The sequence below is a fragment of the Cupressus sempervirens genome, chromosome 4 (genome assembly GCF_028749045.1).
Source record: "Cupressus sempervirens isolate cs-2001-9-10 chromosome 4, ASM2874904v1, whole genome shotgun sequence".
Taxonomy (NCBI): domain Eukaryota; kingdom Viridiplantae; phylum Streptophyta; class Pinopsida; order Cupressales; family Cupressaceae; genus Cupressus; species Cupressus sempervirens.
This window is the reverse complement of record NC_143121.1, coordinates 57153032-57174852: the sequence shown is the minus strand read 5'-3', so window position 1 is coordinate 57174852 and position 21821 is coordinate 57153032. Positions and strand designations below refer to the sequence as shown.

The 21821-nt window shown below is 34.8% G+C and overlaps 1 pseudogene; it reads left to right on the top strand.

Annotated features, from left to right (window-relative positions):
- Positions 1-7428: 7428 nt before the first annotated feature.
- Positions 7429-14852, top strand: LOC149559920 (caffeic acid 3-O-methyltransferase 1-like; annotated as a pseudogene).
- The last annotated feature ends 6969 nt before the right edge of the window (positions 14853-21821 follow it).

The following is a 21821-nucleotide window of genomic DNA, read 5'->3' as shown; positions in this document are numbered from 1 at the left end:
CCCAAATGGGTATCCATAAATGAAAACACATGAAAAAGAAACTAATTCCAAGTACATTTTTTTGGTGACACAGGATTGCCCTTATACCTCTGGATGCTCCTGCATCAGACACCTAGGGTAGATTGAAAAGTGACCCTGCCACTTTATGAATGGTAGAGGAAATCCCAACTAGGAAACCTTAGCTACTAAAATCCAGGTTGAGTCCTCTATCGGTCGTCCTTTCCACTTGACCAAGTACTCTTCATACTGCCTATTTCTGGTGCTCCTACCCACACGATGATCTAAAATGTCTTCTATCTCCTCCTTCTTAGAAGCAGGAATTGGACATGGCTCTAACATCAGTTCCTCATCTGCACCATCATCATGATACTCTGTTAAGTCTGCAATGTTGACAATAGGAGAATTATGAACACCATCTGGCAGCTCCACCTCATATGCATTTCCCGAGTCATGTTTCTTTAGAATTTTGCAGGGGCCAAATTTCTTCATTTTCAGCTTGTTGTAAGTATTGGCTGGAAATATTTCTTTTCGTAAGTGTATCATGACTAGATCCCCTACTTGGAATTCCTTATGTCTTCTCCTTTTATTAGCCCTAGCTTTATACTTTTGATTCATCTTTGTAATGTGTGCTTGAACCTCCTCATGTAGACGCTTGATATGTTCAGCAAATTCTTTAGCTTTAGCACTCGTCCTTTCCCCTTGCTCTTTCTTCCACAATTTTGGCGTAGTCCTTGGGCTACTTCCATATACAATTTGGAATGGTGATTTTCCAGTACTCCTATTTATAGAGTTATTGTAAGAAAACTCTGCTTGTGTTAGAATCAAATCCCATCCCTTGGGCTTATCCCCAACTAAACATCTCAACAAATTGCCCAGACTTCTGTTTACCACTTTTGTTTGGCCGTCAGTCTGTGGGTGATGTGTGGAACTGAATTTCAAGTCTGTTCTCAACTTTTTCCACAATGTCCTCTAGAAATACCCCACAAATTTAGTATCTTTGTCAGAAACTATACTCCTTGGAAGACCATGTAGTCTTACCACCTCTCTGAAAAATAAGTCTACAATACGGATAGCATCATGAGTCTTATGGCATGGAATGAAATGTGCCATTTTGGAGAACCTATCAACCACCACAAATTCAGAGTCATTACCCCGTCATGTCCTTGGCAATCCAAGAACAAAATCCATACTTATGTCCTCCCATGGCTTTGATGGAACAGGCAATGGCTGATATAGTCCAGTATTGTGACTAAATCCCTTGGCAACTTGACAAACCTGGCAACTCTATACAAACTTCTTCACATCTTGTGAAATCTGTGGCCAAAAATAATGTTCTCTAAGAATGGCAATGGTCTTATCTTGACCAAAATGTCCTACCATCCCTCTGTTGTGTTTCTTCTTAATTAGATTTTCCCTCATGGAACTCCTTGGAATGCACAATTGACTACCCTTGAACAACATGCCATCCTGAATCAAATAGTCTAACCACTTGGTTCTATCTACAGCAACAGGCTCTTTACATGCTTTCCACACTTCAGCAAAATCAGGATCTTCAGGGTACAGATTCTTGAGTTCATCAAACCCAACTACTTCAACCTGCATTACTATAAGCAACAATTGTCTCCTACTTAGTGCATCTGCAACCCTGTTAGATTTTCCACTTCTATGCTTCAACACAAATGTATAACTCTATAAGAACTCTACCCACTTCATATGCCTCTGATTCAATTTACCTTGGCTATTTAGGTGTTGTAATGCCTGATGATCAGTATACAAAACAAATTCCTTTGGCAACAAATAATGCCTCCATTTCTTTAAGGCCTGAACTATTGCATAGAACTCTTGATCATAAATAGAATACTTCTTCTTTGCATCATTCAATTTTTCACTAAAATATGCAATAGGCTTACCTTCTTGGCTTATAATAGCCCCAATAGCATTGCCACTAGCATCACAATCCACCTAGAACACCTTTCTAAAATCTGAAAGTGCCAACACAGGTTGTTTTGTCACCTTCTTCTTCAGCAATTCAAAACTTCTCGCAACTGCTATAGTCCATTTGAACTCTTTTCTATCCCCTCTTATTGTGTCAGTTAGGGGTGCACATATGCCACTAAAATTCTTAATAAACTTCTTGTAAAAACTAACCAGACCATGAAATGATCTTACCTCGGTAGCAAACCTTGGAGTAGGCCATTCCAAGATGGATTTTACCTTCTCTGGATCCATTTTGAGACCTTCAGGTGATATAAAAAACCCCAAATAGGCTAACTCCCTTTTTGCAAAGATACACTTCTTCAAATTAATTAATAGTCTCTCTTTCCTTAACCTTTCAAAGACACTAGGAATATGCAATAAATGTTCTTCCAAAGTCTTGCTGAAAATTAAAATATCATCCAAATAGACAATAACAAATTTTCCCAAGAACTTCTTAAGTACCTCATTCATAGGCCGCATGAAGGTGCTTGGGGCGTTTGTCAATCCAAAAGGCATGACTAACCACTCATAAAGACCCTCCTTTGTCTTGAAGGCCGTTTTCCATTCATCTCCTTCTCAAATTCATATCTGGTGATAACCACTCTTGAGATCTATTTTTGTGAAGTACTGAGCTCTACTCAAGCAGTCCATAAGATCATCCATTCTTGGCAAACGAAATTGGTACTTGATGGTTATCCTATTTATAGCTCAAGAATCTGTACACATCCTCCACTCTCCATCCTTCTTTGGTGTGAGCACTGTCGGTACTGCACATGGACTTAGCCTCTCCTAAATCAAGCCCTTCCTCAATAGCTCCTGAACCTATCTATTTAGCTCCTCTGTTTTAGTGGGAGTCATGCTGTGAGCAGCCTTGTTAGGAAAACTTGCTCCTGGAATCAGATCTATCTGATGACTGATTTGCCTTACTGGTGGCAATCCTTCTGGAACATTATCAGAGATAATATCTCCAAACTCACTTAGTAAATCTGAAACTTCAAGTGATATCTCACTACTACCTTCTTTATCTTTCCTAGGAATCAAAGTAAAGCACATACGCTGATGTTTCATTCCATATGAAAACTTTCTTCCATCAACAAGACAAATCCTAGCACTGCTACCTACCTTTTCACCTTCCTTTTTCATGGGCTTTAGCTTGTGGTGAACCCCATCCTTTGTTAGAGAATATGTGTTTGCATGACCATCATGTACTACATGTCTATCAAACTGCCATGGTCTACCAAACAATAGATGGAAAACATCCATTGGAATAACATCACAAAGAACTTCATCATGATAACTCCCAATTTTGAATTTCATGAGACATTGTTTACTTACTGGGACCTTATGATCATCTTTTACCGAAGCAATCCAATAGGGCTGGGGATGTCTCTCCCTCTTGAGCTTTAACTTAGAGACCATCTCTTTTGATACTAAGTTATCAGTGCTACCACCTTCAATGATCACGTCACAACATTTATCCTCACACTTGCATCTGGTATGGAATAAACTCCTCCTTTGTCCTGGTTCAATCTCACCACTTAGTAGGACCCTTTCATTCACCAAAGTCTCTCCTCTTTCAGCATCCTCTGAATGTGATGATTTTGCATCCTCATCCACATGAGCAACCCTAGCTTGGCCCTCAGCTCTCCTATCTATCATTCCTTGTCATTGAGGGCATTCAAAGGCACGATGACCTTCTTCATTACAATGGAAATAGGTACCACGAAAGCCTCCTCTTCCTTGTCCACATCCACTACCTCTTCCTCTCTGATTTCCAAAGTCTTGATCATGGGAGCAGTTGAAACCCTCACTCCTCTGGTTCCTGCTAATACCCACATCTTTATTTTTCTTTTGGGTTTCATTTCAACTTTCAGATGACCTGTCGCTTCCCCTTCCTCCTTGACCACACCCTCTTTATCTCCCTCCAAACCTCTTATTCAGCTACTCTTCAATGTGTAGGGCAAACTGGTATGCTTCTTCAATGCTGGTCATTCTTACCAGACTTAATTCCTCTTGGATGCTAGGTCGCAACCCACTAATATAATGAGCAACCTTCTCCTTATTTGCTTCTGGATGGCCTCCTCTAATCAAAAGTCAATAAAACTCCTCTGTATATTCTAGAACTGATCTTCCTGCTTGCTCTAGCCCATGCATCTTCTTAAACAAATCAAGCTCGTAGTCCACAGGAATGAACTACTTCTTCAATTTGTCCACCATGCGGTCCCACCTTGTGATCTTCTCCTTTTCTCTTCTGTTTCTTTCCAATTGGACCTCTTGCCACCAGATTTTGGCATGGCCTTTGCAAACTTAACCCTAAATGGGTCCCTGATATCCTCATACTCAAAGTATTCTTCTAGTTCATTGATCCAGTCGATCAACTCATCTGGTTTCAGATTTCCTGAAAATACACCCACATCAATTGTAGGTCTTTTTCAAAATTTAGTAATGGCCCTAAAAAGCCTTTCCTCTGCCTAATTCAAAACTTCCCCATCAAATTCCCCTTCTGGTCCAATTTCTTCTTCTTTGTTGTCATCCTCACTGTCGTCACCTGCAGCAACATTTGTTCCTCTACAGAGCTCCTCTTGCAATGCTTGTACCTGCCTTTGGAGGGTTCTAACCTCCTCAGGATAAATAGCTCTAGCCCTTCCACCAAACTCTCTTCGTGGAGGCATTTTCTTAACTCAAACCCACAACCACACAGTCCTGGTGCAAACTGCCTCATAGTCGGCACTCTGTCTACACACTCAGGAAAACCGGCTCTGATACCACTTGATGGAGACACAACCCACACACAGAATGGACACAACAAGAAAAGGGAAATTGCATTAACTGTGAAAATAAGCTAGTACATTCAGTACAGAGAAAATAGACTTCATAACATGCCCTATGGGCTTACAATAACATAAATCTGGAGATAATTTCTCCTTTTAGTACCTCCTCTCAAACTCCACTTCGAACTGCCTTTTACAATGCTAGAAATGTCCTTAAATAGACCCCAAAGGGTTAAGGACTAGGAATACATTCTAGAAAGTGCTAGTAGGCATCCATCGACCAAGTAGAAGGCTCCAGAAGCCACGTTAGAAGTTGGTGCAAATCTAGAAGAATCCAAAAATGGTAACCAAACTTTCGAGAGGCATAAATTTTGAACCATAGCTCCGATTGACGAACCATTTACATTTTCGAAAAGCTCTCAAAGCGCTCTATAGCCCTATGGGCCAGCTTCGCTTGTCCCCCATTTTTTGGCCCTTTTCAAGGTCATTTAATGCCCCTAACCTAACTTTGAAGCATTCTTAAGAGGTCTCCAAAACCCAAAAAATTGCGATAACTTTCAAACCGTGGGGCCTTTGACCTGTCTTTTTCTGGAATGCTCTAAATTACAATTACATCCATCTAGCCAATTTACTCCTCCTAGTTCACCAAAATGATGGCTCAATTACATACTCCTATTTTTTTGGAATTTACACGTATCCCAAGGTGTTCACATACTCTATCCTAGAACACTGATAGTGGAACTGTGAGAGCTGGAACCTTTATTTGACCCAAATGGGTATCCATAAGTCAAAACACATGAAACAGAAACTAAGTCTAAGTACATTTTTTTGGTGACACAGGATTGCCCTTATACCTCTAGATGCTCTTGCATCAATATTGAGGAATACAATGGGCATTACAAACTTAACTAAGTCTTATTGGCATACATTACATAGAGGGTTCCCTGAATTGGCTTGATCATACCACAATTTAAACAATTATAAACATTTTGTTGGATTATTTGTGGCATCGATATTTCTATATCTATCCTTGAAACTAGGGTGCAGTTGATTCTTCAAAGCTTTCCACACCTCAACTACTTCCCTACCCTCTTTTGACATAGGTTATTATTCAAAAAAATCATCTTATAATATTGTATCTTCATAATTGAATTTTCTAGAGTATTTCTTCAGAGGCTTTTTTTTAATTACAGGATATTCATACAACTACGGTTTACTTAGTAATTGAAAACTCAACCTAGGGCTTTATCGATCAACACAAATCTTGGAACACACAATTTCTTAATTCAAAACAATATGAGTTCGATATTGAAAACCTTTGAGATTGGATTTTCAAATATTTCATATTTTGTATGAAAAGGTTGATAATTTAGAATGAGGTGATAACTTTTAAATTTGTCATAGTGGCATTAAAACCATGAATTCATGTGAAATTACTCTCACCCTATCAAGCTAAAGAAAATACCTCTTCTTGTGTCAATACCAAGTTCGAACATCCACCATTGATCATCTTTTAATTTACATTGGATAGTTGTTATCTTCCTTTGACACTTACATTGTTTTACATCTCTTGCTCTCTCATCTTGATGATGGATCACGTACTATGATTTGAAATATTGATGGAAATTTTTTTTACACAATCTAATCCAAAAGCTAAGCACCATAACTATCATGGATTGTGTAAATCTTATCTCCTTAATTTACTAACCATCTAACTCATCCCTTGGGAACCATCATGAACCAATAAGAATTCATAAAAGTGATCGCCATCATATAAAATAGTTTTGCAAATTGTAATAAGTTCAATTGCTAATTTAATTAATAGTATAAGAAAAGACTTTTAAGATTAAGAAATAGGCTTCAATGGTTTACTCGACTAAAAGGTTTGATAAAAATATCTATTAATAACATAATACAACACAAAAGAAAGAAATAACACATCTTCTTAATTGAAGAATCACAACTAAAACCAAGAAAATCATACTTGACTTTATTTACTACCCCATATTATGACGATGTTTATGCTGGCATCAAAACGAGAATATCTAATTAAATTTAAATTTAAGATACAATTTTAAAATGATTTTTAATTTAATTATTAAAATTAGTAAATTACCATTTAGATGCTGGCATAGACATTAGCCACTATTATCACTTATAAAATAAGTGTGCAGTTCATATTGTATTGTATTTAATTGCTAGTTTCTAATACACGTCAATTTAAAACCCATAACAATTTATTATATATAAGAAGCTAAGTAACATTCTATTATATATAAGAAGCTAAGTAACATTCCATTATATATAGAAATTTCTAGTAATGAACGTGTGTACTATACTCCGATGTAGTAGAAACAAAATTGATTATTACATCTCACTCCTAAGTGGAGGATATCAAGAACTAATACAATTACACAACTCTTGACTAATACTTAATACTATAATTTATTAAAAATGTTTTACGATTCATATAAAATTCAATTGTTAGTTTCAACACACGGTCAAAAGTTACGACGGCAAGCTTTCAGTTGACACTTTAAAAAACTATGCTAGATGAATTGAACACATTTTAATATCACTGAATGGCAGTGCAGACGGCATCTGCATGTAGGAACACATTTTAATATCTCACCAACCTCCTTCACGGGCTTTCCAGTTTTGTAGAACTGATTAGACAAGAATGGCTTCCTTAGAATCTTCCATGGAACCTCATCTCCAGCTCTATGAAATATTTCTTTCAATGGGCAACCCATGGCCCTTCAAGCTGTTGCCTTCCTTAATATTCCTCACATCATTGCCACCCATGGTAGTGAAAACCACATAACTGTGGAGGAAATAGCTTCCCATATTTCTACCTCTACAAAGAAACCTACCCACATAAGTCACCTCTCTAGAATCGTGAGGCTTCGTGGTTCAATTGCTCTCTTTATTGAAGAGAACACTGTAGATGACAGATCAGGTAGTCCCAAAGTCAAATACGGCCTGACCGGCTTCACGAAATTGCTGGCGAATAAGGAGCCCCAAAAATCTTGTGCACCCACATTGTTGTTCTTAAATCTAAAATCTATAACTGATGCTTATCATCATCTTCATGACTATGTCATAGATGGCAGCCAACCATTCACGAAGGCCAATGGTGTGAACATTTTTGAGTATAACCCTGAGGCAAATAGATTTTTCAGTGACGCCATGACTACTCAGACAAGCTCTGTAATTGAGTCTGTGTTGGAGGTGTATGATGGGTTTAAGGGGTTCAAGAGTGTGGTGGATGTTGGAGGAGGAGCAGGCTCTGCAATATCTATGATTGTTAATGAATATCCCCACATTCATGGCATCAATTTCGATCTTCGACATGTTATAAGGATTGCTGCCCCTTCAAAAAGTCTGTAACTATCGCCATCTCTAAATAGAATAGATGAATAGGTTGTTGATCTATATAAATTCAGAAAAACAACACTATGTTGTTAGTTTATAATCAACATGCAGATCTTAACTTGGTTAATTTGTAGTTTTAGGTTGTTTAGTTTGTATTCTCTTCTAATCTTCGAAAGAATGTTATTCTTGAGAGAGGGTACAATAATTATAATTTATAATCCACCATCTAAAATATTGATGTAGAATAAAACAAACAATTGAATGTAGACACTGCAATGAGAACAATCATGAATTCTAGAAAACTTATAGATATAAATCATTAATGTTTTTTATTTTAAATTAAGTGCACCAGAAACAAAGCTATTGTTTCTCTCTAATAGAATTTTTAAATTTCAGGAGTCGAGCATGTAATGCCCCGCCAAGGGATCCAAAGAATTTTACTAAGTTTGACAAACAATTATTATTTTTTAAACGTGAAAGATAAACCATTCACAACACTTGTGGAAGCAATAGTAACATCCAACTGAAAGTAAAAGATAACATAACATAACAAGTTACATTCTTTAAAGATCCCCTAACGTTGAATTACATCTAAACTAACTATTCATCTAACATCACATTCTTATAAAATAACAATAATACATCGAACATTCTTAAACTACATACAAGTGTCCTTTTTTTGTAATTACATTTTAGATTGCTCAATCATCCACTATACATGTTACAAGGTATGAAAAGCTTAAAAGAATAAAGCATCCATATAAATAAAGTACATCATCATCCAATATTAATCCATGATGCAATAAAAGTAAATGAAACTATAAACAATACATGATACATCATCATCATAAAGATATAGACATCCATCATGTAAGATAACCATACATCACAAACATAAATAACTAAGTGCACGGTTCCTCCCAACCGTTAATAGCATCATTAGACCATTGTGGATCCTAGCCATCCGTCCGTGCATAACATTCCAAAGCACCAAAGAGATTATCGATATTAACATAGTAGGAATGTCACTCCTAAAACATCCTACTAATATGCAAAGTAAAGCATAATAAATTATCAACTAACATATGCAAAGTAAAGCAAATCATCAATATAAGAAACATAACAGTAAATACATCCATCATAAGGTATATTATCTATCATAATGCTCCAAGAACATAATGAAAAATAAATACCAATCAAGGATACTCCAGCCACGGTGTCTCGGACGGATCTCAAATGATAAGAGTGAAAATACACTACCACCCGACCACGTGGAACCTAAGTGGTCCACTCCCACCATGCTGAGGAGATAATCTCAAGTTAAAAATATGATATTAATTTACGAAGCACAAATCTCTATAAGTCCAAGAATCCTAAAAGTATACTAACTCAAAGGTTCCATCACACAAAACTGACATCTAATTCCTAGAGGCACACAAAGACATGTAGGAAACCTACTCTACAAGCGGAAAAGTGTCATCGCAACTATCATGTACAACTTACCCTGGCAGTTAGCTAAACTCCACGGATCCATACTAATCTTATGGGGCCACTAGTATCCTCTCATACTGAGGAGGCATACTACAGAATGCAAGGTCGCAACCATGCATTCTCACTACTCCCATCCTAGCTTGTACAAGCGCTCAAGGCATGGGCGAAAACCAAAATAATTATCTTTTTAAGTTCATTTAATCCCCATTTAGTGTGTAAATGTTATCACTTATTAACAAAACTTACAATGAGTTACCCTGGCAGCCACTTAGGGCCCCGACCCCCATTGCAAACCACTTCCCGACACTACAAGTAGATTACCTACCCTAAGTTCATGGAATCATAAATTTCAAAATCACAAAAGATAATCCATAATAAAATCATCAAATATGCATAAAAACATCAAATATTTATAATAAAAATCATCAAACCTCCAAGATAAGAATCATCAAATCTTCATGAGCATCCGAAAAGCATCCATAGAAAATCATGAAACAAACAGTTCTCTATTGGCAACTGAAGGCATCATTGATAATCATAAGTATCCATTGGTTCTCAATAACCAAAATATATCTCAAAATAAATCACAATATCCATTGGTTCTCAATAAGCAACCAAGAATATCTCAAAATCATACTAATCGAAGACTCCAAAATGGTTGAGTCAAAACATGTCACAACATGACATCATCAAGAAATAGATCTACATTTTAGTCCCATCATGGCAACTAGAAAGTAATCCAAGGATATCTGATCGATGACTAAAAAATGATTAGCTTAAGCATCTCAGATATATATACATCTCACTTCACACATGAAGGCTGAAGAACAAATACAAATATTTCATAGAGCATACGATCACATAACCATGGTTGGGCTTATAAAGATCAAGACCAAATAAGATCAACATGCCATCACATCTCATAACCCTCGAGCCTCTGGTAAAAACCTAAGACTGGTCAACACTAGTTAACCCAAAATCCAAAATAAGAAGCATATAGAATACACGATGTAGACACATGTTTTGATTTTGCTATCTTACATAGTTGAATCAAGTGTAGAGGTTTCCATTTTTCTGTTTGCACGTATATTTTCAAGTGTCCTAAATTTTATCATTTGACCTACAAGTCAACCCATTTGTTCCCTGATAGCATTATCTTTCCATTATTAAAAATTACATTCTAAGAATATCTTAAAGATAACTATTTACTCATTAACCTAATCATCATTAATTTTTCTTAATTTATCTATGATCCATATTCTAATTGATTAACCTTTCAACTTTTTTACGATCATTATTCGTTATATTATAAGAGGACCAATTATCATTCTTCGAATAAGAGATTATAACTTTATTTATCTCAATGCATTAACATAGGTACACCATCCATGACCTATTAACATCTTATTAGATTTCAATTAAAAACTTAATTAAGTATTACTAAAGTTTGAGTCTTTGAATTTAATCATCACCATGTTGACAACCATACAATATCTAAAGTCATAATTCAAGTTATAAGAATAAGACCTATCAACTTTGATATCAGTATTTCTACAATCTTATTAAAAGAATTATATCAATTAAATCTTCATTACTTAACTTAATTGTTAATTAAATCTAATTAACTCTCATTGATTGATTTAATTAATAATTATATAATCATAGCAACGTTCCAATTAATATTAGTTGACTAATAACTAACTATAATTTTGCATGATAAAAGTCAACTATAATTCAATACTCAAAAGATCATATTAAAAATTCAATAATAATTATTGAAAATCTTAAATGACCATATTCGTCATCTTTCAAAGAATACCAACATTCTCTTAACAAATTCGTATTATCATCAATCTTTTCAAATAAGATTCTATCGCACAACTTAATTATTAATATCATAGTTATAATATCAACTCAATGAATATCAATTGATTAAAAATCAATTATAATCCAACTCCAAAAATTATTATCTTTTACCAAACTTCAATCAATAAATAATCTCTACTAGATTAACTCTAATCAAATTTGTTGATATCTATTTAAACCATTAATTATTAATAGTTTTCTAGTCCTTACAAATATTAATAAATAATAAACTCCTCAAACTATACATACTCGATCTATAGAATCCTTTCATAAACTCGTTAGTTAATATTTGGCTAACTCTTAACTCCATTAAGGTATTCAAACGTATTAACCAATAATATAATAATTCAATCTTAATCCAATATCGTTTAGAGTTTCTAAATTTAAATCAATATAATATAAATTATCATCTTACAATTGTTTAATCAATATTAAAATCAACCATTAGACTCCATTTTCTAATTGTTTCAATAATATTTTGTCTATATAAAAGTTGTTTGAAAAAGATCCCTATCACAAACCAATAAGACTCATTATAGATTTTAACATGAATAATTTTCAAATTCTTAGCATTATCATCTTCATTAAACAACTCTAAAATTGTTTAATAGTATTCAATATACATTATAAAAAGTTCACTATATAAACCATATTAAAATCTCTTTTCTTTTAATCCATTTACTTAGATTGACTAATAATTAATTACACTTCTTTTACTATTAACTAATCGTAATTAAATTTGATTTAATTAGATTAGATAATAGACGATATAAAACTAATACATATTAATAAGATTCTAATAAGGGAAGCTTGCAATAATATATTTAATTCATTCCATGCTTTGATATATTATTTTTGTGAAGTTTAAGCATAAATAACTCTTGGTTATGGAAAATGGAGAAATATCTGTCTTTGAATAAAATAGTCTCAGTACCACGGCCATATCTCCCTAATGAACCTTTGGATCAGGCAAAAATTTAAATATGTTGGCTAGAGCGATCGAATAAATTCAATCCCGATAAAAAGTTATGAATGACTGAGTTCAGGTCTATCAAATGGGTAACGATAGGTCAATTTGTGATGAATTAAGAATTTTTTGTTAAAATAATTGTTTTCTAAATTTAACCATAAAAGGGTTTGTTCATATGCATGTAAAAATATAATTGATAGACAGATTACATCTAATCATTCAAATTTTTACCGTAAAATTTCTATTTTAATTCCAAATCTTTTCTTTATAATTTAATAGAAATTCGAACCCAAACTCGATTAAAATATAATTTCTTTCTCATTTGGAACTAGTATTTTTCTATTGTTTTCTTCTCTTCCAAACAAAATATCTAGATTCCAATTTCAAATACAAAGAGTATTCAGACACATAAAACAGATATGATGAAGACAAGAAGAGAAAAAGTGCAAAGGGAATATGAGAATATCATGAGTGCACCTGCACACTGATGCTAATTTGCCATGCCTCAGAAGTCCATAAAAAATCCCTTCCTTCTTCATCATTCACAATTCCTCCAATAATCCAAGCCGATTGAATCCTCCAAGTGATTAGAAGTGCTAGAAGGAGCATAGAAGCAAGTAGAAAATATATGAGCATATGAATCTTCTCTCATGCATGTAAGCTTTGAAGCTTCTATTTTGTTTTAGCTTGTAGCTCGAGGCTTCCATTAAGCTTGTAGCTTCCATTAAGCTTTTCATTTAAGCTTCTATGAATGCCTGAATATCAAGAGCTCTCAAGAAACCTTTGGATTGCTTCTTGAAACCGCTGAAAGATGTCACCAACTAAGCATGGGTCTTTTTCAATTCTTTTTGATGAGTCATAGAATTGTAGACACCTTGTGCTTAATTGATGCACTAACCCTCGTGTTGTTGACACATGTTAATTCCCATGCAAGCTTGTAACTCTAATTTACTTTTTAAATAATTTCTATTTAAATTTTATAACTTTCATTTTAATTTTTATAACTTTTATTATTATTATTTTATTTATTACTTTATTATTATTTTATAATTATTATTAATTTTAATTTTTAGTTTTCTTTTATTTAATTCATTTTCACCAATAATTCACATTTAATTAATTACAATCAAAATATCAAAGATCATGATACTTTATTAATTTTTTCAAATAAATAATTTATTAATTAAATCTATTTATTAGGACTTAATTAATGAAAAAATCACCATAGACCTCCAAGATAAAATATGAAAACTCATCATAGAACAAATCATACAAAATAAATCTAAAGGGTTAAAAATCATGAAATATGTCATCTGACACATTTGGTGGGTAGTCAACTTAGATACTTGTCCTAATTTTTCAATTAGGACAAATGGCTCAAAGGGTTGGGATTTGCCCTTGTGCATTTATCTCCCCTCTCTTATCATTGAGATAATGTGATAGGGTACGCTCATCCTGGAAATTTAAAGAAGTCGATACTCGATACCTACAACCTGTATAAAAAATCATGCATGTACAAATACAATATATACTAAACTAAATAGACAATAGTAGGAAGTGGTGCATCATGTAGATCCTGACTAGTAGGTGACTACGACTCTCTTCCTTAACCACATCAGACATGCCATACAAAAGCAAACACGCAAGGCAAACACACACACCATACACATGCAAGTATGGGGTAAGTATCCATAAGAAAGAACATATGATAATAAATCATCTTACAAATTATTATTAGTAATTGAATGCAATGTAATAATCATCATCAATAATTGTGAACACTAAAAATAATCATCATACATACATGAAATGTAGAGTCTAAGTAATCTCATCACATAATAAACTGAATCCATAACACAATATCTGATAATCTCAAAAGAATGCTACTAACCAACAACATAAAACTAGTTCTAAAAGAGTTCAGCAACGATAACAAAATGTGAACCAGGGGCAGCCACTACAGAGCATGTGAAGGGTAATATGTTCGAGCAGATTCCACCAGTAGATGCAGTTTTCATGAAGGTATTTTTGACAAATTATATTTAATTTAAGTTAAAAATTATAATTTGAATAATAATGTTGAAGGAATTCTATTTTGATGTTGTTTGAACTACAAAGGATTCTGGCATGGTGAACATTGTTTGCAAATCTTAAAGTCGAGCTATGAGGCTATACCAACTGATGGGAGGATATTAATTGTTGATGCAGTCATTCAAAATGAAGAAGGGACCAAAAGGAGGGTGGGACTATTGTCTGATATTTTAATGATGGCTATTTCCATTGGTGGAATGGAGAGAACAGAGGACGAGTTTAAGAACTTGTTTTATAAATCAAGTTTCAAGAGTTACAATGTTATCCAACTACCTTATTATCATAAACTCATTCAAGTGTCTAAGAAGTGAGAAAAAAGAGGGAAAAAAGTGCTCAATAATAATGATAATAAGCAGTGATATGCACGGTAGCATACTTGGTTCATATCATGTCAAAAACATATGATAACGATATGTTTTATTTAAATAAATTATTATTGTGATCTTTAATACCATCAAATATGTTATCTCGGTTCTTATGGAGCCCCTATACAATTTTATAATTCATTTATAGAACATGTTTCTAGTTAGAATAATATTTCATTAATCATTTGTTTTGTATGCTTTTAAATATATCACTATTTTTTGAAGGATTTAAATAATGTGTTTTAAATAGGAAGATAGTGTATATTTTTTATAAATTGTGTTTATGTGTATGTTTTAATTTTTGTTAATATAAATTATTTTATGTGTATAATAAATAAAATTGTATTTCAATTAAATTTCATCATGCTTTGCACTAGTTTTGAATATAATTTTCTATGTGGACTAATTCTTTAAGAAATTCTATATTCTCACACAATTTTGATTGATTATACTAGTATTTCACAATGTAATTATCATTTTGCATGAAAATATAGTTTGCGAATTTTTTTTAAAAAAATTTTAACATATAATTTTTAAAATTGTTAATCTATGTTTATTGTGTTTTTTTTTTTTAGTATTTCATACAGATTGCTCCCAACTTGCCCACCCTTCTTTTTTCCTTCAAGAATCATGCCAGAAAAAGAAACATAGCTTTCCAAACCATTGTTTTCCTCATCACCTAGTCCTCCACTAAAATGCCTATAAATTTCTCTTTCTATGGTGTCCATTCCTCTTCTAAAAATATCGATTCATTATCCATGGCTCTTCTAGATTTCCTTTCCTTTCTTCTATCATCTTGTTCCCTTCTTCAATTATTACCATTTCTAGAAAAGATTTATTGTTTAAAAATCATACTAAAACATTTCCATTGCCATATAGATTTGAAAAGGAGATTAAAAATTAAATGGGTCAATTGAATAAGGTTTAATAATAATATATTGCATTGTTGTTAGGAAAGCAACAGTTTGGAAATGCTTTCCAAATACCAAATTACAGGGAAATAAACAACAAAAAAATTGTAGAGATTTGCAGGTAAAAAAAATCAAACACAAGACACAAAAAAAACACTAGATTTAATGTGGAAAACCCTTTTGGGAAAACACACCACCATAGAAATCTAGGCAACTTTGTATTATATAAAAGATTTCTCCATAATCAATCCCTTCTTTATGATAATACCCTTTCACAACCAATCTTGGCTTGTACTTGTCAATCCTACTATCTATACCATACTTTTGTTTAAACACCTATTAACATTGCATGAGCTTTCTATCATTAGGCAAGGGTATTAGATCCCAAGCTTCATTCTTGTCCAAAATTTTCATTTTATCCTTCATGGTTGACAACCAAGAATCTAAATTTGGCGTATTAATTACTTCTTTGATACTCCTAGGCCCATCAACATCTATAAGCAAAGCATAGACATAATTAACATTCAACATAGAATAAGAAAACCTTTTTGTTGAATAACTATACCTATCGTGTTTCCACCTCTCTCGAGTAGATCTCATCACTTCTTCTGGTGAAAATTTTTTTGAGGTTCATCATGAGGTTCAAGATCATGTTCTTCTTCACTTGTATGATTGCTCAAGCTTTCCTCATCCTCATTCTTAGGTAATGTTGGATTCCCATTCTCAACTTCATTTGGAGTCCTAAATAGCTCCTGTCTAGAAGCTAAAGGGATTTGAGCTCCTTCCTTTCTCTTCTTGCTCTTCTCTAGATACCCCAGTGAGTTATGTTTTATCTCATGGAAAATAACACTCCTATTGTACAACACCTTTTCAGTGAGAGGGTTTCAAAAATTTTATCCCTTCACACCATTACCATAACTGATGAAGATACACTTCACTGCTTTGTTATTCAACTTTGACCTACTCACTTCAGGTGCATGAGTGTATGCATGGCAACCAAGGCCCCACAAATGTGTTAATGAGGGCTTCTAATGTGTATGCATGGCAGCCATGCTGCCATAGGTGTCTTTTCAATTAGCACGGTCATAGGAGTATGGTTCAACAAGTAACATGTTGTTGCCACATCTTCAGCCCTTCAAGCCCAAGACTTCCTAACATGCTCCTTGCTTTCTCCATCAATGATTGATTCATCCTTTCTGCTACTCCATTTTTTTGCCACTTGATTCCATATCTACATAGAGTTTGTCAAAATATGTATTGAAAAACTCACCACCATTATCCATCCTTAAACATTTAATCTTTCTCCTATTCTATTTTTAAATAAGGTTTTTAAATTCCCTAAAATGACTAAACACTTTTAATTTGTTACTAAAAAAATTTAAATGTTCTTCTCAAGTAATCATAAATAAATGATACAAAATATCTTGACTAAGACAAAAAAGGAACATCAACAAGACCAAATATATTGAAGTGAATGTAGTCCAAAACACGAAAAGGATTTTTAGAATTGCAATAAAATTGAACACAATTTTTCTTTCTATAGATGTAATGTTCACAAAAATCAAATTCCAAGTTACATTCAACCAACCCCTCAACTAAGTTTTTATTCTTCAAGGTTTTTAAACCTTTCTTGCCAATATGGCCAAGCCTATAATGTCAAAGAATTTTTTTCTCTATAGGAAGTTTAACTTCCATTGGATTTACACCATGTGTTGCAATATTGATTTTATCAAACTTGATAGAGATACTATTACAATATACATGTTTACATCTAACTTATACACTATTCCAATATGTTCACCCTTAGCTAAAACAATAGAACCCCTTGTATCTTACAAACACCAAGGAAAAATGTCACCTGAACTCAAATTTTATTTAACTTGTTAACAGAAAGTAAGCTTTGAGCCAAACTAGGTATGTGAAGTGTAGGAGTTGATAATCCAACTCCGCAAATGCACTAAGATCACCTGTAGTGCAAATAGCTTGTTGAACAGAAACTTAAGGAGCAAGAGCTTGAAGCAAGAACCACACAAGAAAATATTTCACAATAGAAAATTAGAATTGCTATGTGAATGAATGAATTTACAATGAGAGAGAGACCACTTATAAAGGCCTCAAGAAAGCTTGTAGAACAAGCTTGGAAGGTGGTAGAAGATAAGGTTGAGAACTAAGAACACTTTACACAAAAAGGTGGAACATGCTAGAAGTGAACAAACTCTTGTGTTGTCAATAACTTATCTCTACAACTATTAACTACATGCATTTACCTAAGTAAGCTTAAGTAATAGAATAAATAAATAATAAATAAATATTTACTCTAACACCGCCCCCCCCCCCCCCCCCCCCCCCTTAAGTGCAACTTAGGGGAATGCCTTAAGTTCACAAAAACTAAGATCAAATGCAAAATGGGTCCTGACAACAAGGCCATGTTAGGTACCCATGTATAATGCAAAAAATGCAACTTTTGAAAATGGAGAATGAGGGAAAACCACATGGGAAAAACCATCCTCCAAAAAGAGGTAAAAAACATGAAGTAAAGGAATGAAGGCCTCAACCAGTCCCCCCAAGGACAAGTTTCGTAACCACAACTGAAGCTAGCATGGTGATACAAAAGGTAAAGTGAAGATGTCCGCAACCTGACCAACGGTAGGAATGTACTCCAATGCAATAACACCATCCTAGATCAACCAACAAATGAAATGCATATGCAATTCAATGTGATTGGTACATTGATGCTACACCAAGTTGCAAGAAATGTGGATGGAACTCTAATTATTGCACCACAAAATAGTGGAATGATCGGGAGGAAAGCCAAACTTAGTCATCAACTGACGAATCCATAAAGCCTCCTTACTAGCAAAAATTGTGGCCTTGTACTCAGACTTTATAGATATAAGTGCTCGAGCATGTTGCTTCTTGTACAACCATGTGATAGGACCTAAGAAAAGATAGAACACAAAGCCAGAAGTAGACTTCTAATCATCGACATCACTAGCACAATCTAAGTCAATGTAGCCAACAATGTGTGGAGTCCTCATAGTGTAGTGAATGCCAGACATGAGTGTGCCCTAATTGTAGTGTAGAATACATGTAGTAGCTTGCCAATGACTCTCATGAGGGTCCTAAGAAAACTGAGAGAAGTCCAACTGCAAAGGAAAGATCAGGATGAGTGTGTGTCAGGTACAACAAGTTGCCAACCAATTGCTAATACAAAGTAGCATCCACTAAAGGTAAAGAGTAGGAGGTAGACAAAGTGACACTTGACTAAAATGGTGTAGGAGCAGGCTTACAATCAAGCATATGTGAAAGTGACAAAGCATGTCAAGAGCATACCTCTCGTGATACACAAAAATTTTGGTATGAGACTGATCAATCTGAAGACCAAGAAAGTAGTGCAGCAAACCAAGATCAGTCATCTCAAATTGGTCCATCAATGCGCACTTAACATTGTGAAGCATAGATGATGAGCTACCTATAAGGATAAGATCATGAACATACAAAACAAGAATCAAAATCTCATCTCCAAGATGTTGTATGTAAACTGTGGGATTAGAATTGTAGTGATTGAAGCCTATAGATAGCAGAAATGAGTCCATTTTCTCATACCAAGCCTGAGGGGCTTGCTTGAGACCATAAAATGAACGTCGAAGCCTGCAAACCAAGGTGGCATCCTTCAAAAAACCTAGAGGTTACTCCATATAAATCTCCTCAGTTATATCACCATGTAGGAAGGCAGTCTTTACATCAATCTAATAAACTAGCCATCCTTATGAAGCTGTAAGGGATAAGACAAGGCGAATAGAATTCATGTTGGCAATGGGGGTGAAAGTCTGAGAGTAATGAACACCCTTGACATGCAAAAAAACCTTCGCAACAAGATGAGCCTTATGCTTATCAATGGAACCATTAGCAACATACTTAGTATGATAAATCCACTTACATCACACTAACTTTCTTCCCTTGGGAAGAGGACAAAGATCCCATGTGTGATTCTTCATCAATGGAGAATATTCCTCCTCCATTGCACTATCCCATTAAGAATGTCCTGTTGCTTCTACAAATGTCTGAGGATTAGCACTAATATAGCATGACTGAAAAGATTGGAACCCATAGTGTGAGAACGAGCACAATAGGAAGTGGACGGGTCACCAGCTAGAGATCCTGCAACCTCAACTATAGCTCTAGCCCATTTAGGCATCTGGGGAGGATCTTGTGGTGGAGCTAAATGGAGATCACCATGATCATCATCCTCATCATTTTTGGAACAATCTAGAAATGAAGAGGGAGTAGTGGGAGCTGATGGAGGTGTTGGAGCTGAGGAATTAACTATAGGAGGGGTCTCATCAAACTGGACATCATGTTGAAATAGGAGCTCTCTAGAATCAAGATCAAATAACCTATAAGCCTTTACATCCTTATAGTAGCCAACAAAAATTAGTGGTCAGCTCTTCCATTTCATTGCTTTCCTCTAAGCATCAGGTACAAAGGCATATGTTGTACTCCCAAAAACTCTGAATGATGATACATCAGGCTTGACATGGGACCAAGCCTCCTTAGGAGTCATATCTCAAAGTGCCTTGTGAGGCATCTGATTCTGAATGTAATTGATACAATTTACTGCCTCTACCCAAAAACATGAATCCTTGGACCTAGACTAAATCATGCAATTTTCCATCTCCTGAAGGGTTTTGTTCTTCCTCTGAACCATTCTACTGAGGAGGATAGGGAATTGAAAGCTAATGCTAAAGACAATGCTCAAAATAGGAATATCTAAAAGCCTAGTTTTGGTAGTATTACATTATCTAGGGGCTCTCTATAGGATGTACTTTTTCCTCCTGATAATATCCCTCAAGTACCACAAAAAAATAACTATGGAAAGCAAAAAATTGAAAAAGAACCTAGATTGTTAATGTAGAGAAGGAGGTGAAAAAAGCCTCTACTTTGATGCCCAAAAAGGGAACTCAAATAAACTTAAAATCTGATGAAATTAGCACCATTGTCTCCATCTTTGAGTTAGCTTTATAGCACTTCTTTTAGATTGGAAATAGACCTTCGTATGCTCAAGTTATAGCCAAAAAACTTACTGCTGCTCCAAAAAGACCACCTAACTAGAAAATTATAGTCACTATGTTAAATTTGATGCCCATATGGCCGTCACAAGGTCGTCATCAAAAAAAATCTAGTGGCTAGATTGCTGATGTCAGTAGTCAGATTGATGACATCACCTCATCAAAAAATGATGTCAACACAGGGTCTGGTAGTGATGATTTTAGGGGCTAGTAAGATGACGTGTCAATACAAAAAATGACATCAACATCCTATATAGTGTCAAAAAGTGACATAGGTAGTCAAAGAAATGAATTTAGCTTGCCAAAGCGGTGACAGAGTGAAAACTATTGTTAGCAGTAGCACCCAGGAGGAGAACCTAGTGGCGCCGCTATCTGAGATGGGGTAGAGGCAATGAGTTGGTTGTGTTGTAGTGGCAGTCAAGGCGTGTTGTTGTTGGTGGTGGCACTACCTACCGAGCGGCACATAGACAGAGTAGCGATGGTGTGAAAAGTGATATTGGCAATCAAAGAAATGAATTTAGCTCGCCAAAGTGGTGACAGAGTGAAAATTTCTAGTGGCAGTGGCACCTAGGAGGAGAACCCAGTGGTGCCGCTATCTAAGATGGGGTAGAGGCGACGAGTTGGTTGTGTCGTAGTGGCGATCGAGGCATGTTGTTGTTGGTGGTGGCATTTCCTGTCGAGTAGCACACAAATGGAGTAGGGGTGGTGCTATGGGGGCACATGAGCACTGCAGTAGTGGCCGTGCCCTTTTTAAATTTTTTTAATATTTTTTTTATGCTTTGCATCTGTACAACTGTATGACTGCAACAATGGGGGCCTAATTTTTTTTCCAAAATACCTTGTAGCCAAAAATGAAATGTTTTATATGAATCCTAACTACAAATAGCCTTTTAGATCAAATGGCAATGTCCATTTGACCCCAAAGTGCTCTGAAA